Source organism: Ambystoma mexicanum, chromosome 8 (assembly GCF_040938575.1).
Source record: "Ambystoma mexicanum isolate Mex_15411 chromosome 8, UKY_AmexF1_1, whole genome shotgun sequence".
Lineage (NCBI taxonomy): Eukaryota > Metazoa > Chordata > Amphibia > Caudata > Ambystomatidae > Ambystoma > Ambystoma mexicanum.
In genome coordinates this window covers 824,556,591-824,584,098 of record NC_090929.1, presented here as the reverse complement: position 1 = coordinate 824,584,098, position 27,508 = coordinate 824,556,591, and positions in this window count along the sequence as shown.

The following is a 27,508-nucleotide window of genomic DNA, read 5'->3' as shown; positions in this document are numbered from 1 at the left end:
CGGCCATAGCTATTGGAACCAGTTCCTGGGGGTGGACCGGTGCAGGAGGATCAGCTGGATGAGGGGTCTTCAGCGATCGGAAGTGGGACACCCAAAGGCGAGACGTGGTATCTCCTTCACCGTAACGCCCCTTTCCCCAACCTACCAGGTACGATACCTAGAAACTCAACCCTCCATTTTGCAACACAAACACTTTCTCACGCGAATTGCAGCTGACGAACGGTGTAGTCTGTGTCAAAGGTACATGGGACCCTCCCGCACTGATAGCCATGACGGGGAGAATTGCCACTGCAGTACCATTCTTGACTTTAACAGCAAAGCAAAAGCAACACCAATAAGTTTAGCACAGCCGGTAAGTTGGAGAAACTGATAGTAGACCGGACTGTGTTGTGCTCAAGGTTGCAAGGGGCAACATTGTATGAAGAAAGGGAACTTGCATACAATTGACTTTTGTATAACTGAAATAGTTACCAGATACAGAGTGGTCCGGCGCCACGTGGGTGTTCACCGGAAGGTCTCTGTTTGGTGCCCCCCCTGGAACAGGGAGGAATTTGTGAACTGTGAAATCAAAGTGGTCCTGCAGCGGGTTGTGTTTAATCCCATGCACATTCAAAAGTCTTCAATTATCTGTAAACCACAATTGGTCTGAGTCCAGCTGAGGCTCATTGTGGAAAATGGGTCTAAGACTGGAAGAGGGGGATCCAGGGTTAACAACACCTGAGAAGATTGTTGTGGCAAATGAGAACCCGACTGATGGATGCCTGCGAACTAGGGTGAACAGTAACACACCCGAGAAGATTGTGGTGGCAAATGCGGACCTGACTGAGGGATGCTTACAAATTGAATTTGGTCTTAACCCGACTACGGAGGTTAATGGTGAAAGGAGGATCGGAGCCCGGCTGACAGGGATCCAGGGTGAAGAGTAAATCGCCCAACATGAATATTGAGAAAGGAACTTTTCTTTATTGTTTATGAGACATCAGGTCCTCTGTGGCAAGAAACTTTGCAAAATGGAGACTTGGGCACAGAAGGCCCTGATATTGGTGAAAGGATGTGCCCTCATGCAGGAGAAGCCCAGGAGTGTGCTGTGATCAAGTGACCCACCTTGTCCCATGCTAAAAACATGGGGAAGGGGGGACCCAGCCTAAACATCCTGATTTATCATTTTGTGAACACTTCTTTCTTTTTTGTGAACATTATCCCACACTATTTTGTAGCATTGCAGTAAGGATTGGCAATATTTCTTTTTAGTATAGGCCTTTTTTTTATTTCACTAGACTCCATTAGGACTGTATAATTATTATTTGATGGTCGTAGCTTGCTCGCATCGTAGATTTACGGTGAAATAGGCATTTTTCACAGCCCTGATAAAAGTTCAATAAACACCTTTGAATTGTGATCACTTGTGTCTGTCTCACTTTGATACCATGCCTCCCTTACATAAGCCATAGACACAAGGATCTGATATTGGTGTCGTTGCAGAATAATACCCAGTCTCATTGTCAGACCGTTGAACATATTTACTATCCACCCCTCCAGGTGACCAGGGTGAATCCACCATTCCCTTGAATGTGTGTAGGTTTTTTAAATGCCCTTCCTAGGCTCAAGCTTTTGCTTTTCCCTTTCAGCTAGGCGGGCTAGACAATTTCTTTGCAAGACCATTTTCTGTAAATCTAATTCTCTGATCTTCTCATCATATGTATTTTCAGGTTCAGAAGTACTCATAGGACTATTTTTGGCCTCCCGTGACACATTGGTCTGGCCACCTTCCCTTCTGTTTGGTAGAGGTGAATATCCATCAATATACAGTAAGGACCGGCCTTCCTGGTCAGACTTGCTAGGGATAGGCAAATCCACCTGCCTCATGTCCCCCCAGTATCTATACATGGCATCTATGAGGTCAGTCTCTGTCGGTACTTGGGGTGTTGTGGGTGACTGATATGAGGTCCTTGATGGGAGGGGCTGCTCTCTTCCATCATAGGACCCTATCCAATACTTGGTCAGGCGGTCTCAGTGCCAGTTTGTATTCTTTCATTTAATTATCTAATTTCACACACTTGTTCCTCTCTGCCATGAATTCCTGCTCACCTTCAGAGAGTTGCATTTTTAAATCTGACACTGAGCTTGGCTGGCTTCAAGCCACCCATCAGTCCCTTACTTTAAGTACCTCTTCTTGGAGGACTTTGTATTCCCTCAGAGACACTTGAATTATGCTTGCACTTCTACTGCATTTTTCATTTAAAATGACAAGTCGTGTCTCCTGAGCATCTCCACTATGCGCTGCTTCCAGCTGGTCAACCTCTGCTGTTCTCAAATACTCCATAAGATTCATATTTTCCTCCCTGATTCTGGTCAGTTACTGAGAAACTGGCTGACCCCGATCTACATCCATTTTCAACTGTAAAACATAATTTTCTTTGATCAGCTGCAATTCCTGTTGCCTCAGAATATCTAAATCCTGATGTATTTGATCAAAGTCTTTCTGTGAGTCAATCTCTTTTATGGTCAACTGACTGTTTGCTCGTTTTAGCTCATTAATGGACCTTTATCCTTTCATCCACCAACACACTATTGTGAATAGTTTGGTCATTCAACTAATGTTGAATTTGGCTCAAGGTTTCTAGACTCTCTTTATGTGACTCTTGCAGCTCAGAGAACCTAATTTCTCACTCTGCAATGGCCTGTTGTTGGGTGTTTGCCTCATTGTTTAGTTGCTTAATGAGGATTTCATGTTCGATTCAGTCATTTGGCTTTGCTGTAGCCTGTTCTCTAACTGCCTGAGTGATTGCTGGTCTCGTTCAGCCAACTGATGTGCCTGTTTTATGTCCTCAGTCTGCTTCATCATACTGGCCCCTTTATTTTGCAATGCCTCTTTATTACTTGCAAATGGAAATATAACTGAGTGGTGAAATGGGCCCTTTTAATGTGTTCATCACAGACATTTTTTGTCATATAAAATTACTCTAGGGCTTTATTTATGTATATCTTTATGTTTTTTTTTGGTTACAAAAGAATAAAACCTTAAGCACTCTGAGAAGCCTGAAGGTATTTCCCTAACTAGTCCCCGGGGATCTGTCAACCAGGTGGCCAGGACACGGCCATCGATATTGGATCAAGTTCCTGTGGGTGGACCAGTGAGGGAGGATCACTTGGATGGGGGGTCCTCGGGAGTGGAAGTGGGAAACCAATGGGTGAGATGTGGCAGACCCCTTCTTTGAACACCTTTTCCCCACCCGGCCATGTAGGATATTCCAAAATACTGCCCCCACCCCATTTTCCGACACAAACAATTTTGCACACTACGAAATATAGCGGAATAACACCAGAGCCATTTACCTGACATGTCCCAATACAAAGGTCAGGCAAAGTCAGGCAATTGACCAGAATCACACATACCTGTGGTCCCTTTCCCTTCCCCACAGGGATAAAAGGTGGAGCACAAGAGTTTAGTACGAGCAAGGCAGACCGCACAACAAGAAAGCTATCCAAGCACAGCAGTTCAAGAGGAGGATAAAGGCAGTGAGAACCGAAAGGGTGACAAGGAGAGAAGCGACCTTGCCCTTTCCAACCCAAGCTTGCATAGCCTCTGTGGAAGGAACCGTAAGACTGTGAGCAATAGCCAGCGTGTGTTGTATCAGATTTCAATGGTACACGGTCCCTCCTCTAATGATAACCAAGCCAGGGAGAGACGCTTGCCACCGTGTTACCGGCCTTGACTCCTGAGACAAGAAAAGCCAAGCGGTTCATCACAGCCGGTGAGTCGAAGGGAAAGCCGATAAGAAACCGAACTGTGTTGAACAAAAGTAATTGAAGAAAAGTACAAAGAACTGTTAATACACAAGGGGAAAACCAGCAACAGAGGAGTCCGGCACAACGTGGGTGATCACCCAAGAAACACTGGGCGATTATCCTGTTGCTCAAACTAACGTTACCAGAAGGCCTTGGGAACAGGGCAAAAAAGGAGTCAAAGTGGTGATACAGTGGTCGTGCAAAATCCTCTGTCCAGTCGAAAGTCTTGGATCGGCAGAAGTTGTAAAACTAAGGGAAGTGAATCCCGACTCGTAAGAAAGTAGAACAATTTTTGTAATTGCCGAAAGTGAACCTGATGGAGGGATTCTGATGGAAAGGGGGCAAAGCCTAAAGTCCTGATGAACAGTGTGTTGACAAAAATGAACCTAACAGAGGTATGTACACAGTGAACTGTTTAAAAAGACATTAAGACATGTGAACACAAGAAAAGTCACAGTGAACCTTACGGAGGGAGGCTGAAATTCGAGAAGGGTCTACACCCAGAAGAGGGCTCCATGGGGGTGAAGAACCCTCACCCTAAGTGCCATAAGGAAAGGAACTTTTTGTTTGTTTATTTGTTTACATTAGGTCCTCGAAGGCAAGAGACTTTTAGGAGAAAAGAGACTTGACCATTGACGGTCCTAATAAGCTGAGAACGGAGCTGTTGTCTCGTGCTAGGATAGTTTGAGGGTGTGCTGTGCTCAGGAATCACACCTTGTCCCATGCTTAAAACATGGGGAAGGGAGACCCCGGCTACTATATCCTGACTTATCATTTGTGAACACTTCTTTCTTTCTTGTGAACCCTACCCCACACTCTTTTGTATTTAGTTGTAAGGACTGGCAAAAGGTTTTTTTAGAATAGGCCCTTTTAATTGACAAGATGCCACTAGGACTACTTTATTTTTCATTTGATGGTCGTAGCTTGCTCTCATCTTCGATTTCTTTAGATTTAGATTAGGTGTTTTCCCAACCTGCATATCCAGTTTAATGAACATCCTTGAACTGTGATCACTTGTGTCTGTCTTTACTGTTGCCACCATGAGTTTCTTACAGCACGCATATTAAATAAACCAGATACTTCACATTCATTATCAACAGTAAATAGCTCACAACATATCAATAAAACTACCCAATATATTCAGATTTCATTCACAATTCATCATAGCTATAGAATATTTCAATTAATATCCCAAACAAAACCTGTCCACCCCAATTAATCAATCCACAGACCACAACCATGTAATCCTTTCATGCTGTCCTAGTTTTAAAGAAATCAAAAGGTGTTTTAGAGCTTCTTTGCATGTATAGACACCTGCACCTGTTACAGCCAATGATGTTGCGCCATATAAAGTGCTCCAAAACTGGTTTCATTCAATATTACCAATCTCGGTAACAAAAGAGGCATATGCCCTTTCATATTGAGTTTCCAACCATGGGCATTGTGTCAGTATGAGCCTATTAGTTTCAACAGAGTTTTGACACAATCTAAGGCTTCGATCTTCGTACACCTATCCAGCTACCCGTGTATTCATATGTGGAAGAATGTTTAAGCAAAGAAAAATAATGAATTCTCTCATTCTCCCATGGCATGGTTTTACAAATAAGAACAGGGGCCCTCAACAGTGCACCCCTGCTGGGTATATTCCTGGTATTGTCTTTATTTGCTTAGTTTTTGCATCCACTCACCTCTATCCCATACCCAAGTCTTCTGCTTGAGCTGCTTCTCATAGTCAGGGATTTTCGAGATCTTCTCTAGCAGAAAATGTATATCATCACAGTGTTTGCAAGCCTCCCTTTGTAAGTGCTCCAGAAAGGAATTCAAGGGATCCATTTGCAGTGTGGTTGCCACCAGACACATGAGTGTGTTTTCCTCTGCTAAGTCATAGGGAACAGTAGAGCTTACAGCGCTTTAATAACCAATGTGACGAAGAAACCACAGGCCCAATTTGCAGCCTACAGCTTCTACAGGGATCCCTTTAGGAACAGTTAGCATTGACCTAAGGATTTGTCCATCCAACTTGTCCAAGAATTTCACATTTCCGTCCGAAAGTAATTCTATTCTGTGTAATAAAGCAGGTGTAATGGTGCTTTTATATATTTTTTTGGCACCTTCTATGTTGTTACCACCTGCACTGACAATATAGTGTTTTAGTAAATACCATTTCTTTAAGATACGCGGGATAGTATAGTCACTATAGTATGAATTAGTTGGTGCCACACTAATTGGAAGCCCTAAGTATATATATTGATCATTTAGTTCGAGTTTGGTACCATTCAGTTTCCATATAAAGGATCCTGACCTTTTAGCTCTATTGCCAAACACCATCATTTTAGTTTTTCGAAGAATTAATAGACAAGTTATTCCCACTAGCATATCTGGCTAGTGCATAACTACTACCCTGTAGTCCTGGGGGCGTATGATCCATAAGTAGCGTGTCGTCTGCGTACATTAACCAGGGAATTATATCTTTACCAATCCGAGGAGGTAAATTCTTCATATTGACCAGGCACAGATCAAAGTCCGAGGTATACATATTATAAACACATCCCTGCTTTAATCCAACATTGGTCCGAACTTTGGACGTTCATTTCCCCTCTTGCGACATCAGTACGTATACCACTGTGCCGCAATATAAGGGCTTGATGAAGTGCTGTTGCACGGGGTCCAGACCCCACTTCATAAGCTTACTCCAATGTTTATGGCGGGAGCATATCAAATGCTTTCAAAAAGTCCACGTAGCACATTTAAACATTTCTTTTGCAATATTTAGTGTCTGCAATTAGATATTGCAGCGCACAATTATTATGTGTTGTGCTATGCGACTTACCAAAGCCAGTTTGTCACTTTTGCAGATGTCCTGTGTCTTCCACCCATTTGGTACATTTTCTCATTAATAGTGTGGCAAAAATCTCAGCACGTGTGTCCAGCATCGCAGGGAGTCTATAGTTATTAGGCTCAGCTTCTCCCCCTTTTTCGTATACAGGGACTAGAATAGCCTCCCTCCAACTATCTGGGATCTGGCCCTGTGCCAAGATCTTACCAAACCATTGGACCAAAATTGCCGCCCAGCAAGGTGGATTAGATTTGTATACTATATTGGGCAGAGCATCCAGACCAGGTGTCCCAGATGCTTTTAGCCTTTCTTTTGATTACCATTACTATGTCCTTAGCTTCAAAACCTTTTAATATTTCGCATTTCATGGGACTGAACACGGGTGGTATGCACTTCACCAAGGGGTCGTAATATAGAACTCCCAAACATGATTTCTATACTGTCTCTGCTATGGGATTAAACTTCTGTGCTGAATTACCTGCCAGGAAAGACCTAAAGAAAGACCAACACATGTTGGTATCGTTGGTATGCAGAAGACTGAACATAATTTTCCAATTTGCACTGAAAGGGGCACTCCAATGTTGCTTGACAGAATTTATATATCTAGTGATAAATATTTTTGATAGGCTGTGTGCATTTACTTTGTGAGATCGGCTCGCTTCTTAAGCCTTGCTCGATTTTTTCGCAGTTCACTCTTTTTTTGGAATATTTGCATATCAAAGGGGATATGCACTATCCTATTTGCCCCCAGACTCACACCATACAGCTTTAAAGTATCAAAAGACGTGAAAGTGCATTGTTCACATCCCAATCACATTCATTCAAGCTACTCATAAACAAAGTAAAATCTTTTTAAAAATAGGAATTAAGGAATTAGGTTTCTCTATATTGATATCCGTCCAGCAAATACAGTTCCCTGGTTATTGACAACAGCTCCCACACAGTGCTTTCTAGGTACTATCTTTCCCTTCCTCTCTATAGTATAATCCCATGTCAGTGCCAAATGGCTGCTAAGATTAGTCTGTGAGAGAACTATAGGACTACAATGGGACCAGCTCTCCTGGCTAACAAAAACATAGTCAATGCAAGTAGCAGACTTCCCGTTAGTCCATGTATTTCCAATGGTCCATTTAGTTTTCTCTTTTAGATTAAGGCATACCAGGTTATGCATTTCCAGACATCTACCCCACTCCTTGTTTTCCCATTACCTCTCAGCCAGTCTCCCAGATGAAATATACTGATTGATGCCATCTACATGGGGTGGACACCATCCTTTCTAAAGATGTGTTTGTTAAGGTCCCCCACTAGAATCACTCTACCCCGAGAGTAGCGTACATACCAGTGGTCTAACATATCAAGCACCTTGTTATATATTGGTCTATTATGAATTACACCAGGAGGTTTGTATATATTTATAAGTAGGGGAGGTGTCTGCAAATGCATTTTATCATCTAAAACTGCAGGCAATCCATGCAATGAGACCTTGTCAATTTTAAAAATTTCGAAACGTGGTGAAACTTTTGCCACTATGGCTAAGCCCCTCATGGGGCGTCCACGCATATGGCTGTACAGCAAACTTATTAAAACCATCAATAACAAATTAATTAGTTTGCCAAGTCTCTTGTAATAACAACACATCACATGAGGTTAAGACTTGTTGTCCAATTGGGTTTGTCAGAAAAGAATTATAGCCTGTGAATTCCAGGAAACCCCCTTAATTTGGGCTAAGTATTTCATGCTTGGCTACTACCAACATGTTTCGACAGATGCAGTGGCCAGAGTTCATTGTTTCTCTTCACATCAGTAAACCTCAATTTAGATTTGGCAACGGGTAAATTCCAGTCAGGGCAATTCCAATTACTGGCATCAAAAGGGCGTTGTCTAGATGTAATACGTTTTCCTGCACCCGGGTTCTGGTCCATCTCCTGTGGGTTACCACTCTGCTTCCAGCAAACTGAGAGCTGATACCCCATCTTCACTATGTTGTTCTGATGTAGTCTTAGCAAGGTTGCTATGGCAGGTGTAGTAAATTCCACTATTACCCAATTCATGGGACTATATATGTCGGGAAGGGTAAGTCGTAGAATGTCCTTTCTATCTATATTTTTGAGTGCTGGTATACAGTGAAATAAATTCACTATGGAGCTCCTATTCAAAAATGGGTTAGCAGATAAAGGACGGATCTCTTCTAATGTATTCCCCTCCCCAACCTTAGGAACCCATTATCTTGCTGGGCAGCCCTATACTCTACACATTGGTCATCATATTCCCTTTGCATAAACATATTGGAGTACTCAGTAGCACTTTGATCATTTTCGTCCACCATATGGGTGCTTTCCATTTGCTAATTTATCTCGCCACAGTTGACTAGGTTCTCCTTCGAAACAAACATTCCCCATATGTGGCAAGCTTGTTGCAGTAATTTCCAATGAATTATTGGGTTGCCTTGGCTGCAGCCATCTTTGCAGGCGGCCGCCCAGTACTACTTGTCGCTAAGTACCATCCGCCAGTGTGTTGGAAATAACAGTAGGCTCTGTGCCCCTAGATCCTTGCAATGCTACCAAAGAGGCTGTTACCAATTTTTCGCTACTCCCCCCATTCCGTGGTTTAAGTGAGTTGAAATTATCCTTTCTTCCCACTTGCTATTTTTTCTGCATAGTTTTCTAGTTTTCCTTGCCACGTGTAATGGGGGTCAATATTCTTCTTTCTATTTTTCCCCCTTTCTTGGGCTTTGCCTTATGTTGTAAGTTATTTAATGGAGCCTGCGACCTCTTGAATTAAAAATGCCAGGTTCTGCGATTTAACACACATTTGTTCAGGCCCTGACAATGGGCCTCATTACACGGTAGGCGGTGGACCAAGGTGCTATTAGCACCTTGGTCCATGCCGGTAAAATACCGGCACTGCCTTGGAGGAAAAGGGAATTACCGCCCTATTCCAAGGTTGGCAGGACGATAATTCCCCCTTCGCCCATTGCCCTTCCCCATTCCCATTTTTGCCCCATAGGGCATAATGGGAATGGGGAAGGTGCTAATTACGGTACCGCAAATTGCGGTACCGTAATTAGCACCCTGGTCCCTTTGTGGGTTGGTTTTTAACGCCTGCTAAAAAGAAGGCGTTAAAGTACCAACCCGCAAAGGGACCTCGTAGTAAGACGGTAAGGGTTAACGGTCACCGGTACCATTACCGGTGACCGTTAACCCTTACCGCCTTCCGTGTAATGAGGCCCAATGACTTAATTTGATCAGCATAGTCAATGGGGGTACAGCATCTACTTTCATCCACACTTTCATAATCCCCTGGCCAACTCACTGAATTACTGTCAGTTATATTTACCGGCAACGCTGTGTTCCACAATAAAGTCAGCGAATCGGGATGTTGAGGCTGTTCATTGGCAAGTAAAATGATATCCACAACTTTAGCCAGGATTTCCTTTTATTCACGCTGTTCTGCAGCCAGGGTGGTGCAAAGTATAAATAATGAATCTATCGAGGATGCGATCACATTCAGAGTCCGCTGCACCCGACACCCCAGTTTGCGTCGGGAATTATTCAATGACAGAATTCCCACTGCTTTTGTTTCTCCTGGTTCTATATCAGGCTCACTTAAAGACTCACTATCACTTTCATATCTACTGGTAGAGCTTGAGGTTGATGCTAGTCTTTGTAAGTCTAGGGAAATAGACAGGTGCATACTGTTCACATTACCAAAGGTAGATGATGTGTTTAACGCTGCATTCCTTTCCACTAAGCCTAGTGAATTTCTACTCAATCTATTAAAAAGTTTCAACAATTAGTTGTTATTGTCAAAGGAAGTAGATAACAGAGGGGACAACGTTGAAGGTTAAATGGTGTCCAGTGTGCTCCACTGCAGTGAATTTTGTTTGTACAAATTTCTGGGTAGGTCCGACGAGGCTGGCATCCCCGGGCTCAGTGGGGTGTCTGCACTGTCTTCCTCAGGCCTCACTTGCAGTAATGGCTGTTCAGACAATTTTTTAGATTGCTCCAGTAGGGCTAACAAACCCAGGCTCTTTACTGTATCTGCACCAGATGTCTCTAGCCTCACCAATGAATCCTTTGAAGAGACCATCAATTGGGGTTCCTCCGCCACGTTAACGTTAGTTCCATCCCCCTTCTCTGTTGATTGTATAATACCAAAGTAGCCCCTAATTGTTTTGGGCTGTGTTGTCTTGTTTATAAGGTTATCATTCAATTGGTCTGGCGTGCTGTCTGCTTACGGGGCGCCCTCATTGGGTGATGAGTCTGGGACTTTTTTCCATACTGCTGCACTGCGGAGTACTTTCTTACGTTCCCTTCCAGTATTCTTCATATCGGGAGTCAGATATGAGTTCTGGTAATCTACTTTACAGTTTGTCTCACACTCGGTACCAGAGCAGTTGGTGCAAGCAATGTAATAGTGTTTCCAGTAGTAAGCTAAGGTCATCTCAAAGGCAATAAAGCCCGCAGTCACTGACCCAAACTTTTACCGGCCATTGCCCACTAACTTCTAAAGTCTCCCTCTGGTGGCCACGTGTGTAAGATCTACCACATAAATGAAGTCAAGGTTGCAACCACTTTCCCCCTTTTCATCTGGCAAGATTTTGGGCCTCATCACAAGTTGGGCGGTAACGCCGGTGCTATTAGCGCCGGCACTAATAGCCCTACCGCCAAACACCCCTGGCGCTATTAGCACCGGATCACGTATTTGGCGGAACGGTTATTGCACATTCCCCATTGCGCCCATTCGGGAATTCCTCATTCCCCATTTGGCCCAATGGGGAAAATTTGCGCTATTACCGCCGGTGGATTTCCCGCCGGCGGTAAACGCGCTGAAAATTGGCAAATTTGCCACAGATAATCGCGGGGTTATGATCTGGTGGACCCTTAAATGCGGCGGTAATAGCGCTACCGCCACATTTAAGGGTTACCGTCAAACGCGTGATAAGGCCCTTAGTATGCTTATTATACAATTCCTGTTGGACGGCAATAGTGAGCCCGACACCGCCACTTCGACACATGGACAGCTCGGACTGCTGTGACTGCTACTCATGCTACTCTGCCTACCTCTAGGGCTTTATATAAATGTTCACCCTCATGTCAAATATCAGTGCCTACTAATGTAACGTTCTGTACCATTTCGGCTTGCCAAGACTTAGCCTCGTGCTCAGACCAGTCTCCCTGAATGAAGAGCTTGGCTAGGAGATATTTCCTGGCATCTTCTAACTCTATGTAACTCATTTTGAAAATGGCTTTCACACACCTCTCTAGAAATTGTCACCTTACAGGAATAAAACCTTGCACTTTATTCCTGCTATGTTTCTCAATAATCAATAGTGACTCTTATTACCTTTGCTTTAACACAATCGTATTCTTCTGAACTCCTCCCTGGTATCTCAGGGGTCAAGAAAAACAGTGGTGCTTTAACAATTACATCAAAAACTTGCCTTGCACCATTCTGGCATCGCACTAAAATGACTAGCCTGTTAACAATGCAATTGTCATAAATCAAATCAGAAAACTCGATCCCGGCACAAGCCCCCATTTCTGTAGGATATATTTATGGGCCCACATTTAATTCGGGGAGTTCACCCCCCCACCAATCAAGAGCGCCACACCAATTAATCAATAACTGGGATTCTTGACTAACTCTGCTTTTGACTCATATAACACCACTAAAACTCCTCACCCCTTTTGCAGTAGGCACGCCAAGAATCAGGCCGGTGTACAGAAAGAATATAGTTTTATTTTTCTTCAATAAAAGACAATATCCAAATATGTATACAATAATTATCACAAAACACTCCACTCTGTGCACAAAACCTTTTCTTTATGACACTATTCCTTATTGGAAACAATGAAAACGACAAATACATTATTGAAGCCACAGAACATATAAGACCCCACCACATATCTAGTTTTCCGTTCAGATGTCTCTTGCCCCCTGGTCACAAATAATAAGAAAACATAGTTCTAAATAATACTTCAGAGGCTTAAGTCACTCATAAGAATACCCCCAATGTAAGGCTAATTAATGCAGTACCCTAGAATCTGACAGTACAATTGTACTTTGCAATATAGTTTGTATGGGGTCTTATTTAAATACAATGAAGCACATTTCTATTGGGCAAAAGAACAGACATGCACAGTGCCTTTCTATGACATCCCTATGAACTTTCCATTTCTAGCAATGTTTTGGTACAACCATCATCCAACGAAATACTTTTCTCACCATACAATGAACCCTTTTCCTTTACCACGATGCAGTGAAATTCTCCCTTCAATTTGGAGTTCCTTTCTCACTCTTTGTTGAAACTGGGCTCTTAAATAAGTAATTTTCACTTTTCCCAACTCTGAAGCTGGGATTGACAAAAGGGCAATAGGTGATCCACAATTTATTTGAATTTTCCCCAAATCACTCCAGTATCTGTTGACTATGGGGGAATCAATTAAATTATTAAATAATCAGAAAATGCTAGGGATCTACTTATGAGTGCCCACCCCAAGAATGTCTATATAGAGGAAGACCTTCATTAAAACAGAACCCCACCAAGTGTTTGTTCTGTTGGAATCATGGGTTTACTTGAGAGTCTCTATGGGTCCTGCATAGGTGCTTTAGGCCTCCTGGTTCATCTAATGGGAAGTATAGGTACCTAGCTAGACTGCCTCTCTAGATTCAGTTATGGATGGCCTCCAGCATTATTCCTGCTGCCTCTGGTTATGGATGGCCACCAGCCCCAGCCTCAGTCTTTGTCCTGGTTCCCTCCAGATTTTAGTTCCACCTTTCTCCTTGTCTCATCCTTGTCTGGTTGTCTTATTGTCTGTCCATTTTATCTGCTCTCAAAATCTTATACAAGTCTCTACTTATCTTTGGTCAAGATCGCCAGTGTTTAATCCTTTTTGATCCTCCCCTTTCCACTGTGCGTCTGCTTTTTACCCTACTAACACCACACCTTAAAAGATGTTTATTAGGATGGGCAGGCTTGTTGGCTAATGATCATAATTGGATGTTGTGTGCTCTTCCCGACACAGCCTAGCCCCTTCCCTCTAATTGTCCTTAGGTCTCTAAGCCCAATTTCTGGGGCTTCTTGCTCCACCCATCTGAAATTGCATTTCTGAACAACTCAGAATTTAAAAATCTCCAACATCACACATTTTGTTAATTTACAGATAAGGGTCACCACCCATATATTTCTTAGCTAGTCTGGTCATGCCAGTCACAACGAACCGTGTATGGTGTTGGGATGAAAATGCATGTGCCAATGACAGATTTTAGCCATTTCCCCAAAAAGGACTTCAGTGAAAATCTTGATCTGTTACAAATCTGAATCAATAAGCTACCAAATTCCTGACTCTCTGACCTATACCTTTTTCTGTAAAGCTGCTGTCACATTTTAGATTAGAACTCTGGTTCCCAAGGTTGAATTCTGAGGGGATATGGCTCTTTGTGTGCTTTCCGAAGACATCCGAGCCATCTCTGTGTCTGTTACAGTTTTCCCAGTTTATGAGCAAAATATGATTTCCCATATGTTCTATCAGACCCTTTAATTAAATGAATATTATTAATTCAATAAAAGAGCACATTTCTGTTCCCAGCCCTGTAGGTGGCTTAGTTCTCTGGCATTTTTTCCTTAGTCTGCAATAAAATCACTCAACTTCAACTTTCTTTCAAGGCTAAGACCTGAGCACATGTTTTCTTATCTCCTTGAGCAGAGGGGTGTAACTCCTATCACTGACTCATGCTGTCAGTCAGCCCAGAACACCACCACAAGCTGAATTTAATTTTGAGTATTATAAAGAGTTCAGAATCCATGGGCTGTATCTTTATGTACTCAGTGGTCATCCTTCTACCCCATAAACCTCTGCCACAGGCACAAGCCCTATCCCTTCCTGGCTCTATTGGGCTTCAAAGAGTTGACCAAATTGAGATGTGATGGAGTGTTTGACCTTTGTGGTCTGATGGTGCATGGTTTCTTAAGGTATTCCTGTCCAGGCTGAAGTTGGTTCCTATGAAAAGAAACTAGTACTTTTATATTCTGCATTTTTCTTTTTTTACATGAGACCTTCTTTAATATTTTACATCACATCATATGCTTTTTCCTCATGTACAATGCCATCAATGTTCAACCTTACATTTTGATATATATTTAAATTGGTCTGGCAATGGAGTGTCTTGTTTAACGTGTTTATAGTTCCATTCAAGCTGCAATATGCACAGACTTTGCCATGGGCAGCTCTCTGTTTTAGCAAATCTGCACTTTAGTGCATCTGTCACCTATAATAGAAAGTAGGCCTAATTTCTTTTGGCCTGGTCAGTCAAACGCAGGACACAATTTGTTTTTATTTTCCTTTTTCTGAAATCACTATTTAGATGTTTGGTAGGTTAGAGTTACATGCTAGCCTTTTGGTCGGATATCCAATAGTTTGTTTTTCATATTCCTGCACTTCTGGGTCTAACATAGCCAGATGCAGTCCACTTATATCCTGGTGCTGAAAAATAACCCCCAGGAGCAATCTGCCTGTCTGCCACAGTGACAGGTGTATGATGTGTGGCGAATGACCCAAAAAAGAGAGCATTAGTATTGAAGATTTCTAAATGGAAATAGGTAAGGGTGCAGCAGTGGAAGGGGTCAAGCAGTGTTGCTTGACAGTTTCAATGGGGGGATACGGTGCTGGATATGAGGAGTTTGTAGATGGTATGCATGGAAATTATACTGGGAATGTTGTTAATTGGAAGCAAACAGGGTTGCGATGGGATGCACTGGGGATAGTCATTAATTAGGGTATTGTACGAAATTACTAAATATAAAAGCCTGTCCCCACCAAAAGACTTAAAACACACACCACAAAAAGGTCTAACTACAAAAAGTGCGAACCGTTTGTGGTATGTGTTTAGGTGTTTTGGTGGGGTCGAACTTGGGGATGGGGGGTGTCCCCCGCAACACCCTCACTCACCATGCTATACAGTATAGTGAGCGTGGGTGCGGGGGACACCCCCCAGAGCCCATGCCAAATAAAAATAAAAAATAAAAAAGCTGGGGGCTGCGGGGGTGTCCCCCGCAATACCCCGCTCACCATGCAATACAATAGCACACTATACGCAGCACATCTGAGAAAACAAATTTAAAAACAGGGGCTGCCGGGGTGTCCCCCGCAACACCCCGCTCACTATACTTTAATACTTTAAAGTATAGTGAGCGGGGGTTGCAGGGGAAACCCCTGCAGCTGCCCAAAAAAAAAAAAGTACCCTGCAGCACCGTTTCCCAATCAACGGAAGTGAAAGGGAACTGGTGCCGCAGGGACACAGCGCATCTTCAAAGGTAAGTAGGGTGGGGGTATGTTGGGGGTATGGGTGGGGATGTGTTGTGGGTGTGTTGTGGGTGTGGGTTTGTAGGGGTTTTTAATGTATGTTCGCATGGGAAATGTACAAACCTTTTGTGGTTCGTACATTTCTCATGCAAACTTTTCCGTCACTGACTTTTCTGCGACGGAAAAATCACGCAGATCCTTTAAATTAGCAGCAAGTAGGGGAGAAAGCAGGCATCAGAGGTCTTGTACAGCTTCAGTGTGGATGGGGGAAAGCCAGAAATGTGTGTAGAGGTAGGGCACTCGAGACTGACTACCAGTAGTGAAGGAAGCTTTGCACTTTCCATTAGAGGCAGTTCCACAGCTAGTGTGCCATGGAGGACAGCAGTATGAATGCTCAGAATAGGCTTATCTGCAACGGCGTGAAAGGAGGCCAGTCGCAGAATGAATGGAGGAATTAACTGAGCAGGCTGAGCTGCAACACTGGCATGGAAATAGAGGGCAGAATCTGACCCAAAAAAGGAAAAACAGAAAAAAAGGAAGAAGGAGCTATGGTTTCATCGCTCTACAACATTGCATAGTGATAATGAACCAGGGATGGTTCAATTTCAACAACATAGGGCCAGCTGCACATGTGCCCCTGACACAGGGCTCCTCACTGGCACGCGGGCAAGGGTGGATGTGAGGACTATCGCAAAGAGACTGGGATCCCTGGCTCAGGCGTCAGTCAAGTGAGTAAGGGTGCAGGAACCCGTCCTGTGCCCGAGATCTCCCCCAGAGGACAAGGGTAGACTTCAGTAGAGGCGCACCATCCTGCCACAGGAGGGGGACTTGGGCTGCCTTGCCCTGCACTTCACCTGGCGGTGGCTACCAATCCAACACAGTGACCCGGTCCTTGGGCGCACATCTTGTCAGCTCGCATCAAGAGCAGCAACCCAGAGCAGCAGCGAATGTACAGGGAGACCTGTGTGGCGGGGGAGGCCACAGACAGGAGTGCCGCAGACCCAGGCAGAGTGAACAAAGGAATATTGAGCACTCCTGGATCCGTGTGTCTTGGTAGGCTGTTGGCGGAGGGCCTCCCGGGGGCTCAGTAAGAACTCTCTGGTACTCGCAGAAGCTTTGGAGGAGAAGGATGAGATCCTAATAGGAGGCACGGGGCACACTTGTCCCAGAAGGTCAAGCTAAGCCTCACCTACAAGATCACAGGCCGAAGACCAGTGCACCACTAGCAGACGGAGCAGCTGGGCGAACCTAGCAGGACCACTCACTGCACCCCCGGAAAGAGCAACACAGCTAACAACTCTCCAGAAGGCTCATGCCGGCTGCCTTCAGGCGCGGGGGTTCCTAAGGGAGTGGCAATGTGGCAGACCCTCAGGGGAGGCCCCCAGCAGCGACCAGCAGGCCTGAAACCCAGCGGGAGCCAAGACCACGGGGGCAGCAAGGCACTTTGGCACGGACGTCAACGAACGTGCCTCATTCTCCAAGTAAACAAACTCCCAAAGGTACACACCTGCACCCATTGGTCAACCCATTGCTTATGTGCGAGGTGCCATCGGGCCGCCCTCCACGGGAACTCAGCAGCTGAACACAACAGCACGGTGCCGGCGTGACCTCACTTGGCAACGACTCGCCTCTGGGGCAGAGGGCCGAACCACACCAATGCTCCCATAAAATAGCCCTACTATTCCTTGACTCCAGCGAGTTATTGGCAGCAAGAAAGCCCCTCGACCTGGTGAACCAGAGAAATCAAGGAGAGCCCACATCCCCCTCAGAGGCATAGCGTTCTGAAGACAGACCCTCATCCACGACATCCCGATCCGGACAACAAGCCTCCAACCTTAGCCTCTTACTCGAGCTATGTCACAGAATAAGCCCAAGGAGAACAGGGAGGGGGCCCGAGGGTCCAAACTGGTGAAAAAAAAAGAAGGACCCCTCCACAAGCTCTGGAGGAAAGAAGGAGAGAACACCCAGGAAGAAGAATGGAAGGAGATGGACCACCCAGGGGCAGAGGAGGCCCCAGAGCAAACGCAAGGCCAGGTGGTTACGAGCGATGTCCTGCAACAATGCTTCAAGGCATTTTGGATCAGATGACAGACACTTTGCAAACTCAACTCAGCCTAACACGAAAGGACCTCGCACAATCACTGCAGGAAATCAAAAGTGAAATTGCAGAACTCGGGGATCGTGTTGATACTACCGAAAATGCCATCCAGGAACTCACAAGGACACGTGTAAGATAGATGCCCTGGCAGACCAACTAACGGTTGCAACACACAATCTCGAGCTCGAAGCAAAGGACTTGGAGAACCACTTGAGGAGGGCAAATATTAGGGTCAAAAGGTCTCTCTGAAAAAGTTAAGAACCGCGCCCTCCGGGAAACAATACAGAAAGTATTCAAATACCTCCTGGACATAGAGGCTGGGGAGAGATCCCCATTGACAGAATCCAGTGCGTTGGCCCAGTAAGATCCAAGCCAGGGACGAGGCCGAGGGAGGTGCTAATGGCACTGCAAAAGATACAACCAAAAGGAAGCGATCCTGCAAGCAGCAAGGAAAGAGACCCCCATTAAGGTCAATGGGACGGAGATCCAGCTCTTCCAATACCTGGCCAAAACTACGCTGACCAAAAGAAGGCAAATGGGGCCAGTGACAAAGGCTCTATCCCAAGCCCAGATCCATTACATATGGACCTTTCCATTCGGGATGGTATTCACGTGGGAGGGCCACCAGCATTGCATCACTATGCTGGAGGAGGGGCTCAAGATCCTAAACATTGAGGGAGATGGGGGAGAGTCCCGTGGAAGGTGACCCACGAGATCAATTCATGAAAAACTCCAAGACAAGTCCTGGGAGTGGAGGAAAGTACAGGAGACCAGATCCAAATGAAAACCCCATCAGGGCCCAGAGGGACTTCAGCCAAGGTCTACTATATGAAAGTGCCTGAGGGTAGCACTAGGCCCAAGACCATATTAGGTATGAGGCGACCCAGCAAAGGGATATTCACTTAGCCAGAGGTGACTAATAGACAAACGGGGAGCGGGGAGGGGTACAGATACGGTACTTGGATCCATGGGAGGGCAGGGGACACTTCCGACCCGCACTGTAGTGCTCCAGGTATTGAATGAGACTCAGCACCCATGGATGAGACCTGGGGGGTCCCGAGATCAGCATGGGAGAAGGGGGAAGAGGGGAGGGAGGGAGGGAGGATTGAGGGGGGATCACTGCAAGATAGGAGTTCACAGGGCAACCAAGGGGATGGCCACTAAGAGGGGGACGCACCTCCTCTCACTGAATGTTAAGGGGCTTAACACTCCAACCAAAAGACTGAAACTAAAGAACCTCCTGCACGAAGCGAAACTCGAAATAGTAACCCTCCAAGAGATCCACATCAGAGTGAAAGATAGGGAAAAACTGACAATAAAAGGCTATCCCCATGTGATACAGGCGAACAACAAGGGCAAAGCATGAGGAGTCCTTATAGCGTTCAGAGACCTTGCCGACCTGAGAATGGAAGGGACAAAGGCTGACAAGGAGGGCAGATATCTCTTTGTCTGAAAAAGATGGGGGGGCAGGTTTGTTACAATTGCAACTAATTTGGGCCAGGATGGTTTCCTATGGGGGCTAGCGGCAAAACTTGACAACTACTTGGTAGGGCAAAATTCCAATAATTGTGGGATCGCTATTTGGCTGTGTGCGCTATTTACTACTATTAAAACCTTAAAGATAGGTCGGCAACAAGTGATATCCTTCCCTCAAACTTCCCACAAAATTTGTAATAGGTAAACAGAGAAAATCCTGGTTCGGGAGCATATCTCGCGCTCACATCATACACTTGATCTGAGTTTCAAATTATTACAAGTCCAACATCAATATTCTTCTAAATAAATCAAAGTCAATCCAAAAAATCCATTCGCATAATGCTTCTCAAATTGGAATGTTTTTAATTCGTCAAGAAAAACAGCCGACACGTGTTTCGACCAACGGTCATTCTCAAGGCCCATATACAAATCCCTGTGATTCTCAAATTTGAAGTCTGAAAGTCAGTTGATCACACTTGATCTTACTTTGAAAATTCGGATTTCCAAATCCACTTGTACGGATGAGTCTGTTGAAACAAGTATGGAATGGATGCTCTAGCATCCATAATCCCGGTGATTCTCAAATTTGAAGTCTGAAAGTCAGTTGATCACACTTGATCTTACTTTGAAAATTCGGATTTCCAAATCCACTTGTACGGATGCTACAGCATCCTTTCCATACTTGTTTCAACAGACTCATCCGTACAAGTGGATTTGGAAATCCGAATTTTCAAAGTAAGATCAAGTGTGATCAACTGACTTTCAGACTTCAAATTTGAGAATCACAGGGATTTGTATATGGGCCTTGAGAATGATCGTTGGTCGAAACACATGTCGGCTGTTTTTCTTGACGAATTAAAAACATTCCAATTTGAGAAGCATTAGGCGAATGGATTTTTTGGATTGACTTTGATTTATTTAGAAGAATATTGATGTTGGACTTGTAATAATTTGAAACTCAGATCAAGTGTATGGTGTGAGCGCGAGATATCCTCCTGAATCAGGATTTTCTCTGTTTACTTGGTAGGGCAGTTCATCTTAACGGGGGATTTCCACTTGGATTAGTGCACAGGGGAGGACCGCGGTGGGCAGGGGACCCTCCCTGAACCTGCGGGCCAGAATGGACCAGCTAACCCTGGTTGATGCCTGATGGGAGTCACAGAGGGACGCAAGGGATACACTTTCTATTCCCATGTTCATTGGACATTCTCGAGAATTGACTATGTCTGGGTATCTGTCACACTCCTGGGCCAGATTCTATACATGAAGCTGGGGCTCATCACCTTGTCAGAGCACGCCCCCCTGCTCATGGAACTCAGCTGGGAAGTGGGGGATCAGAACTTTGATGTTGGCTGTTCCCCCACCGCCTGCTGCGGGACACAGTCATATGCAGCGAGATACAGGATTTAATTCACAAATTCTTCGAGAACAATAGGACCCCGGCGCAGAAGGAGCAGGTGGTATGGGACGCCTTTAAGGCAACCTTACGTGGGCAACTAATTGCTAAACAAGCGCTGAGGTCTAAACAGGAGAGAGCCCTACAAGAAAATCTATAACAAAGTATCAAAGGTATAATGGCCAGAATTGAAACCGATAAGGGGGTTGCCATTAGAAAGGAGTATAGACACCTCAAGGGTCAAATTAGCATACTCCAGACTAAACAGGCAGAGAAGTCCTTATTATTTACGAGACAGAGATACTATATACAGGCCAATAAGGCTGACCAACTTCTGGCTAAACAGGTAACAAAAAGGGAGGTGACTAAGATGATACTCCGTATCCAGACCTCAAAGGGCTCTGCGGTGTCAACCTCGGAGGAGATCCTTCAGGCATTAATGGAATACTATCCAAACCTCTACTCCTCGGTGTCCCTGGACAGGGAGCTCCAGGAGGCCTTGCTGTGGTCATGCGAGCTGCAAAAGCTTGACCGAAGCCAAAGAGGAGCTTTGGAGTGTAGAATCTCTGAGGTTGAAGTCAGGGCGGCAATTCAATCTTTACCTCCGAACAAAGCCCCCGGCCCTGAAGGCTTCCCTGTACTGTTCTACAAGACCTTCCAAAATGTATTAGTCCCGGCTATGACTGCCCTCTTTCACTCCTTCTGCACCACAGGGCACATCTCCCGATCCATGGAGGAGTCGAAGATGATTCTTTTCCCCAAGCCCAATAAGGACAAAACCCAGTACAGTTCATACCGCCCGATAGCCCTGATAAACTTGAATGCTAAGATTTTCACCAAAATGTTGACCACTAGGCTTGACAAGATAGCTCCGGGCCTTATCCATCCCGACCAAGCAGGCTTCATCAGGGGAAGGCAAACATTCGTAAACACAAGGTGGGTGTGTCACTTGATAGAAAAAATTAACAAGGTCGACCTCTCGGCGGGGATATTGGCCCTAGATGCCGAGAAGTCTTTCGACCGGGTAGAGTGGTCATTCCTCTTCCTCACTATGGAAGCCATGGGGTTCGGTCTGGGGTTCCTTCGCCTAGTCAAAGCCAACTTCAACTCTCCCCTCATAAGGCTAGCAATCAATGGGCATATCTCCAAGCTGATCCAAATATCGAGGGGCACCAAACAGGGCTGCCCCATGTCCCTGACACTATATGCAATATACTTAGAACCTTTCTTAGCAAGGATAAGACAAGAGTAGTGGATGAAGGGGGTCTCCTTTGCGGGAGAAGACCACAAAGTTATGGCCTTTGCAGTGACCTTTTAGTGACAATTTTAGAGTTGAACTCCTCAATCTCAGGGCTTGCATTCCTCCTGGAGGCGTTTTGGAAAGGTAGCGGGTCTCAAAATCAACAAGCAGAAGTCTGAACTGATGGTCCTACTAGGAGATAGGCCTGCACCTTCCAACTACCCTGTTGCAGGTCACTTTGGGCGAGCTAAGAGCCCTGTACGATACCCAGGGGTGGCGTTGATATACTCCCTAGACGTAATGAATCATGCAAATTTCCCCCCACCTGTTACAATCAATAAGGATATGGCTCGGGGAGTCTGGCCCCATCAGTGTGTCCTGGATGGCTCGGATCAATATTTTTAATAATGATTATATGCCTAGAGTTCTGTATTACTTTCAAGCCCTCCCCCTGGCAATATCACAAACCTTTTTTAAATCTCTGAACAAAATGGTAGGAAACTTTATTTGGCAGGGGAAAAGGCCCTGGGTTGCGTGGAGGGTCATGACAGCTTCTGTGGGAGCAGGCAGAATGGGGGTCCCCAACTTCCAAACGTACTACCGTTCAGCCCAGCTATGAGTAATCTGAGAGTGATTCGGAGGGGATCAGGACAAGATCTGGTAGAAGATGGACAGGATGGTGGTGGGTAGGCCCTTAGATGAAGTCCTGTGGTACCCTAGAGAGGATAGACCCTCCCCAACATGTACAGAAGCCGGATAACTGCCCTAGTGGGAAATACGTGGGACACAGTGGTAAAGAGAGCGGGCATTACATCCTACCCGTCCCAGTTGACACCCTCGTTTCATAATCCACAATTCACTGCGGGGGTGGAGAAAGGGACAGTCACCAGGAGACCAGGAGGGAAGATGCCAGCTGCATGCAAGCAGGGGATATGATGGATGGGCAGGAGGTCAAGTCCTTCCAACAGGGCAAGCAAACCATGGGCCTGCGGGAGGAGGACAGGCTTAGATATGCACAACTGAGACACTAGTTGCTGGCCCCAGGCATGAAAGCTGCATTAACTAGGGAACTTACCCCACTGGAAAAATACCTGTTGACAAAATCTGTAGACTGCCAAATGATAAGCCAATTATATAAACTGCTCTCCACATCAGCTGCCCAGCCTCAGTGGCCCTACATGAAGCAATGGGCAGACATACTAGCCCTATCTATCTCTCAGGAACAATGGTGGGAAGTATGGCAGAGGATTCCCAAACTAATGAGGGGAATGCAAATCTGGAAAATGTGGACTAGGATACAAGTGCAGTGGCATTTAACCCCAGAGAAACTGAACAGATTTTACCGCTCTGCCTTATGGTCATGTTGGAGGGGTTGCTCAGAGGTTGGGACATGCGCTCATATCTGGTGGACCTGCCCAAAACTAAGACCTTTCTGGGAGGCAGTTAATGAAGGCTATCTTTAGCTCCAGGGTCTGAAGGGAATGTAGGGAGGCCCTACTGGGGTTGGGCGATGTCATGGACAAACTCTCGACCAAACCCCAGAAGAAGGCCTATGTGGTTCTGAGCGTGGCAGCCACATTTCTCATTGCGCAAAACTGGAAACAGGCAGCGATGATTACCACAGAGCAAGATTGGTTAGCAAAAGTCTGGCACTATACACCGCTAGAATGGCCCACCTATACCATCCAAGGCGACTACGCCAAATTCAAGGGGGACTGGGAAGTGGTTCTAGACTTCCGGCACTAAGAATTCGTGAACAATGGTGCCCCCAAGGAATTCGAATTCTGGATGTACTATGGATTCTGGCCCTGCCTGTTGACTCTCAAACAATCACAATCTCCTGGCTATGCAGCAATCTTTGGGAGGGGTGGAGGTGGAGTGGGGAAGGGTGTTTTTATTGGGGTTTGTTAATGTTCCAGTTTATAAAATGTCAATACATTTTTTTAAATTAAGCATAGGAGATTGCCTGGATTACCTGTGGATGTTTTCCAGTTAGGCTTGGAAGTTAGATGTTGGGGGATTCCCTAGAATTGTTTCAGGGTATTAAGTAGTCAGAAATACATGTCTTGGCCACCTGAAGTTCCACAAGCAGCTCAAGATCTTCCTTTTCTCCTCTGCTTTCTCTCCCTGCTGACTTACCTGTCTGCTGCACTGTCTGGTTGCTTGGTTAACCTCAAAGTCTTACTGGGTACTAAGCTCCTCCATGATCAGTCTCCCCTGCTCTGCCTACGGGCCTTCTGTGCACTTGGGGGCTGTTTCTGTACCCCACAGTCCCCTGCCTCCTCGAACTTACCCAGAGCTGTGCTGTCCTGGCTGCACTTACTCAGAACATTGCTGCCCTGATTGCAATTCCCCCATTCCTACTCCCTGGCACTTCCCCCTCCTCCCTTCCCCTTGCACTCTACGTCTTCTCACTTGCATGATCTGTATGACGCAATGTCTAGTATGATCGTTTGTCTTGTTCTCCCTCTGTCTTCCCTCCCTTGTCTTGTTGCGCCCAGCATCACTTGTGTACAGGCGCGTTATCAATGACTAATCATATCATATCTTACCATTGGCAAATTCCTGGGGGAACCTTGGCGAGTGGCAGTAATCATGGGTTCTGGGATACCTTAAAAGGGCCAGTGCCGGTAAGGGCGCAGGGTTTTAAAGGTGTGAGTGGCTTTAAGGCAGTGAGCTGCTAAGAAGGAAAGGCAGGGTAAAGTTGTGCCCGGATTTCTGTGTCGCATATAGCAAGAAAACAAGAATACATCAGAGAAGAGAACAGAAAAAGACTAACATCTGGTAACAAAAACTCACAGGTTTGCAGGTTAAATTAAGGTATACAGCATTAGGTTTGAGTGATGAGCTCATGATAGATTTGGTTTATTCGCGGTGGCGAGGGACACAAGGAGAATGTTTTTCCCTAAATCCAGGTTGAGAAGAGAGGTGATATAAATGTAACTGCCGGGAAACAATGATTACAAAGGGTTGCGAGAGAGGGAATGGAGGTTAGGGGTCTGCTGAAGAATAGGCAGTTTAATGGGTAGTAGACACAATAAAAACATGCTTATGAGGAAAACAGGAGGGAGACGAAAGTTGGGGAGAGGACGTCATAGTTTCCATAAAAGAAGCGTTTGGCATTAAGCTGCCTTGACCTTTCTTTGAACATGGGACTTTATGGAACAGTTAGAGTCAAGTAAGAATCCTACAAATTGGGCAGAGGCAGCAAACAAGAAAAAGAAGAGTAAAGCCTTTAAGAGTTAGGTCCAGAAGTCAGGTCTAAGCATGTTGCATGGATTTTTTTCACCTAACAAGATGAGCAGTCTTGGATGAGTTGAATTTCAGACTACTCTTGGCAAACGAAGACTCTAGGCTTATAGGCAACTCCACAGGCTAAAAACACCTATGACACAGCAAGATACGTATTCATACTTAGGCATGCTAATTTTGGAGTCAGTATTTAGATCTCGCAGTAGCTCCTATAGAGATATTGAACAGCAACTGTGAGAGAATGGACCACTGAGACACGTCACATTCTACTGATTCAAGGGACCTGGATGAGCAGGCCTGGGTAGACTGACTTCTGCCAGATAGGAAGTCTAAAAACTGATCCAGGATCCTTCCTCCTAAACCAATGCATGTGGAAAGAATGACTCTCTGGTCTGGGATGTCAAGGACACTGAGAGGTGCAAACCCACCAACAATTAGACTCCGACAACACCATCTCTGATCCGTAGGACATTATTAACAATCTGCATGGTAGCTATCTTGGTACTATGCCTTGATTGATATGATCTTAGTAAGTGTGAAAACATGACTACTGTTCTGCAGGAGTGCAGGGATGAATATTTAAGCCATATGCCCCGAGTCAGGTAATGCCCCGGGGCCCATAGTTACCTTTAAAAACCTTTAAAAAACGACGTTCGGAGCCTCTGCGCCAAAGGCTTCACAGGACAAGACTGCAGTGTTTTGCGACACAGGTGCCCAGGAGACGCTGCTTTTCAACACGCAATACTTTGTGCCTATGTCCATGCATCGAAACCTTTAAAAAACGAGGATCGGACCCTCGGGAGCATAGCCCTCACAGGACATGGGCGTGGTGTTGTGCGATGCAGGTGTGCAGGAGATGCTGCCTGTTGACACATAATACATTGCACCTACGTCCACGCATCGAAACCTTTAAAAAACGAGGATCAGACCCTCTGCGGCAAAGCCCTCGCATGACAAAGCTGCAGTGTTGTGCAATGCAGGTGCTCAGGAGATGCTGACCATCGACATGCAATTCGTTGCAACTATGTCCACACATCGAAACCTTTAAAAACTGAGGATTGGACCCTCTGCAGCAAAGCACTCACAGGACAAGGGTGCAGTGTTGTGTGATGCAGGTGTTTGGCAGTGAAGGGATAGCAGCGCAAAGTGTGTCGCGTGACGAAATCGCCATCCTTCTGCGTTTGAAAGGTAAGAAGGTGCGGGGAGGGAGAGTAGCCATTACTGCGCTCCACTAAACTTCCTGGCCCTGCGCGTTTTTCCCCTTACCGCCCGACTCTATGTGTTCTGCTCTCTTCCTAACTCTTAGGCTCCTCTGCTTCCCGGCTTTCTGCATCCTTCCCCTTACCACCCGATTCTATGTGCACTGCTCCCTTCGCAATTCTTAGGCTCCTCTACTTCCCAACCTTGTGCATCTTCCCACCGCCCGACTCTATGTGCGCTGTACCCTTCACGTTGCTAGGATCTCCCCTTCCAGCGGGTAGCTTTACTGTGTTCATTTCTCTTCTTTCACCTCCAGGTCCCCCCTAGTGGTTACTGTAGTATTGTATACTACAGTATTGCATTGTGTCCATTTCTCTTCTTACTTCTCCTGTTCCCCCCAAGTGGTTACTTGTCCCGCCTAACTGTATTTCTGCTTCTACTGTATTCTGTGTTGAGTGTGCCTGTTGTTCCCCTTGCTCCCCACTTTGTGTGTCCCTAGTGTGTGACCCCCCACCCCTCCACCCTCTTGATTGGGCTGCCTCTACTTCCTGCTTCGTCCTCATACCCCTCTATGTTGTTTTCAGTCCCCCCTATCTTCTCTATCTGCAACTCTATCTCCTATCCTATCCCTCTCACTAAGTCTTTTAAGAAGACGTTCACGAGGGATGTCCTGGTGTCCAACCCAGGCGTCCCTATCGTTGATACCTACACCAGTGCTTCCTCCAGACAGAACCTTACTGACATCATCTTTGTCATTCCCTCTCTAGGCCTCCCCTCATATGGTTTCTGTTCTCTCCCCTTTTTCTTCCTTTCCCATTAATGGTAGAACTTGGTCGGAGGTCCTCTTGGCCCCCTTCCACTCCTCCAAGACCATCATTAATGTCTATCTGAATGGCACTGTCTTGGTCCAGAGTCC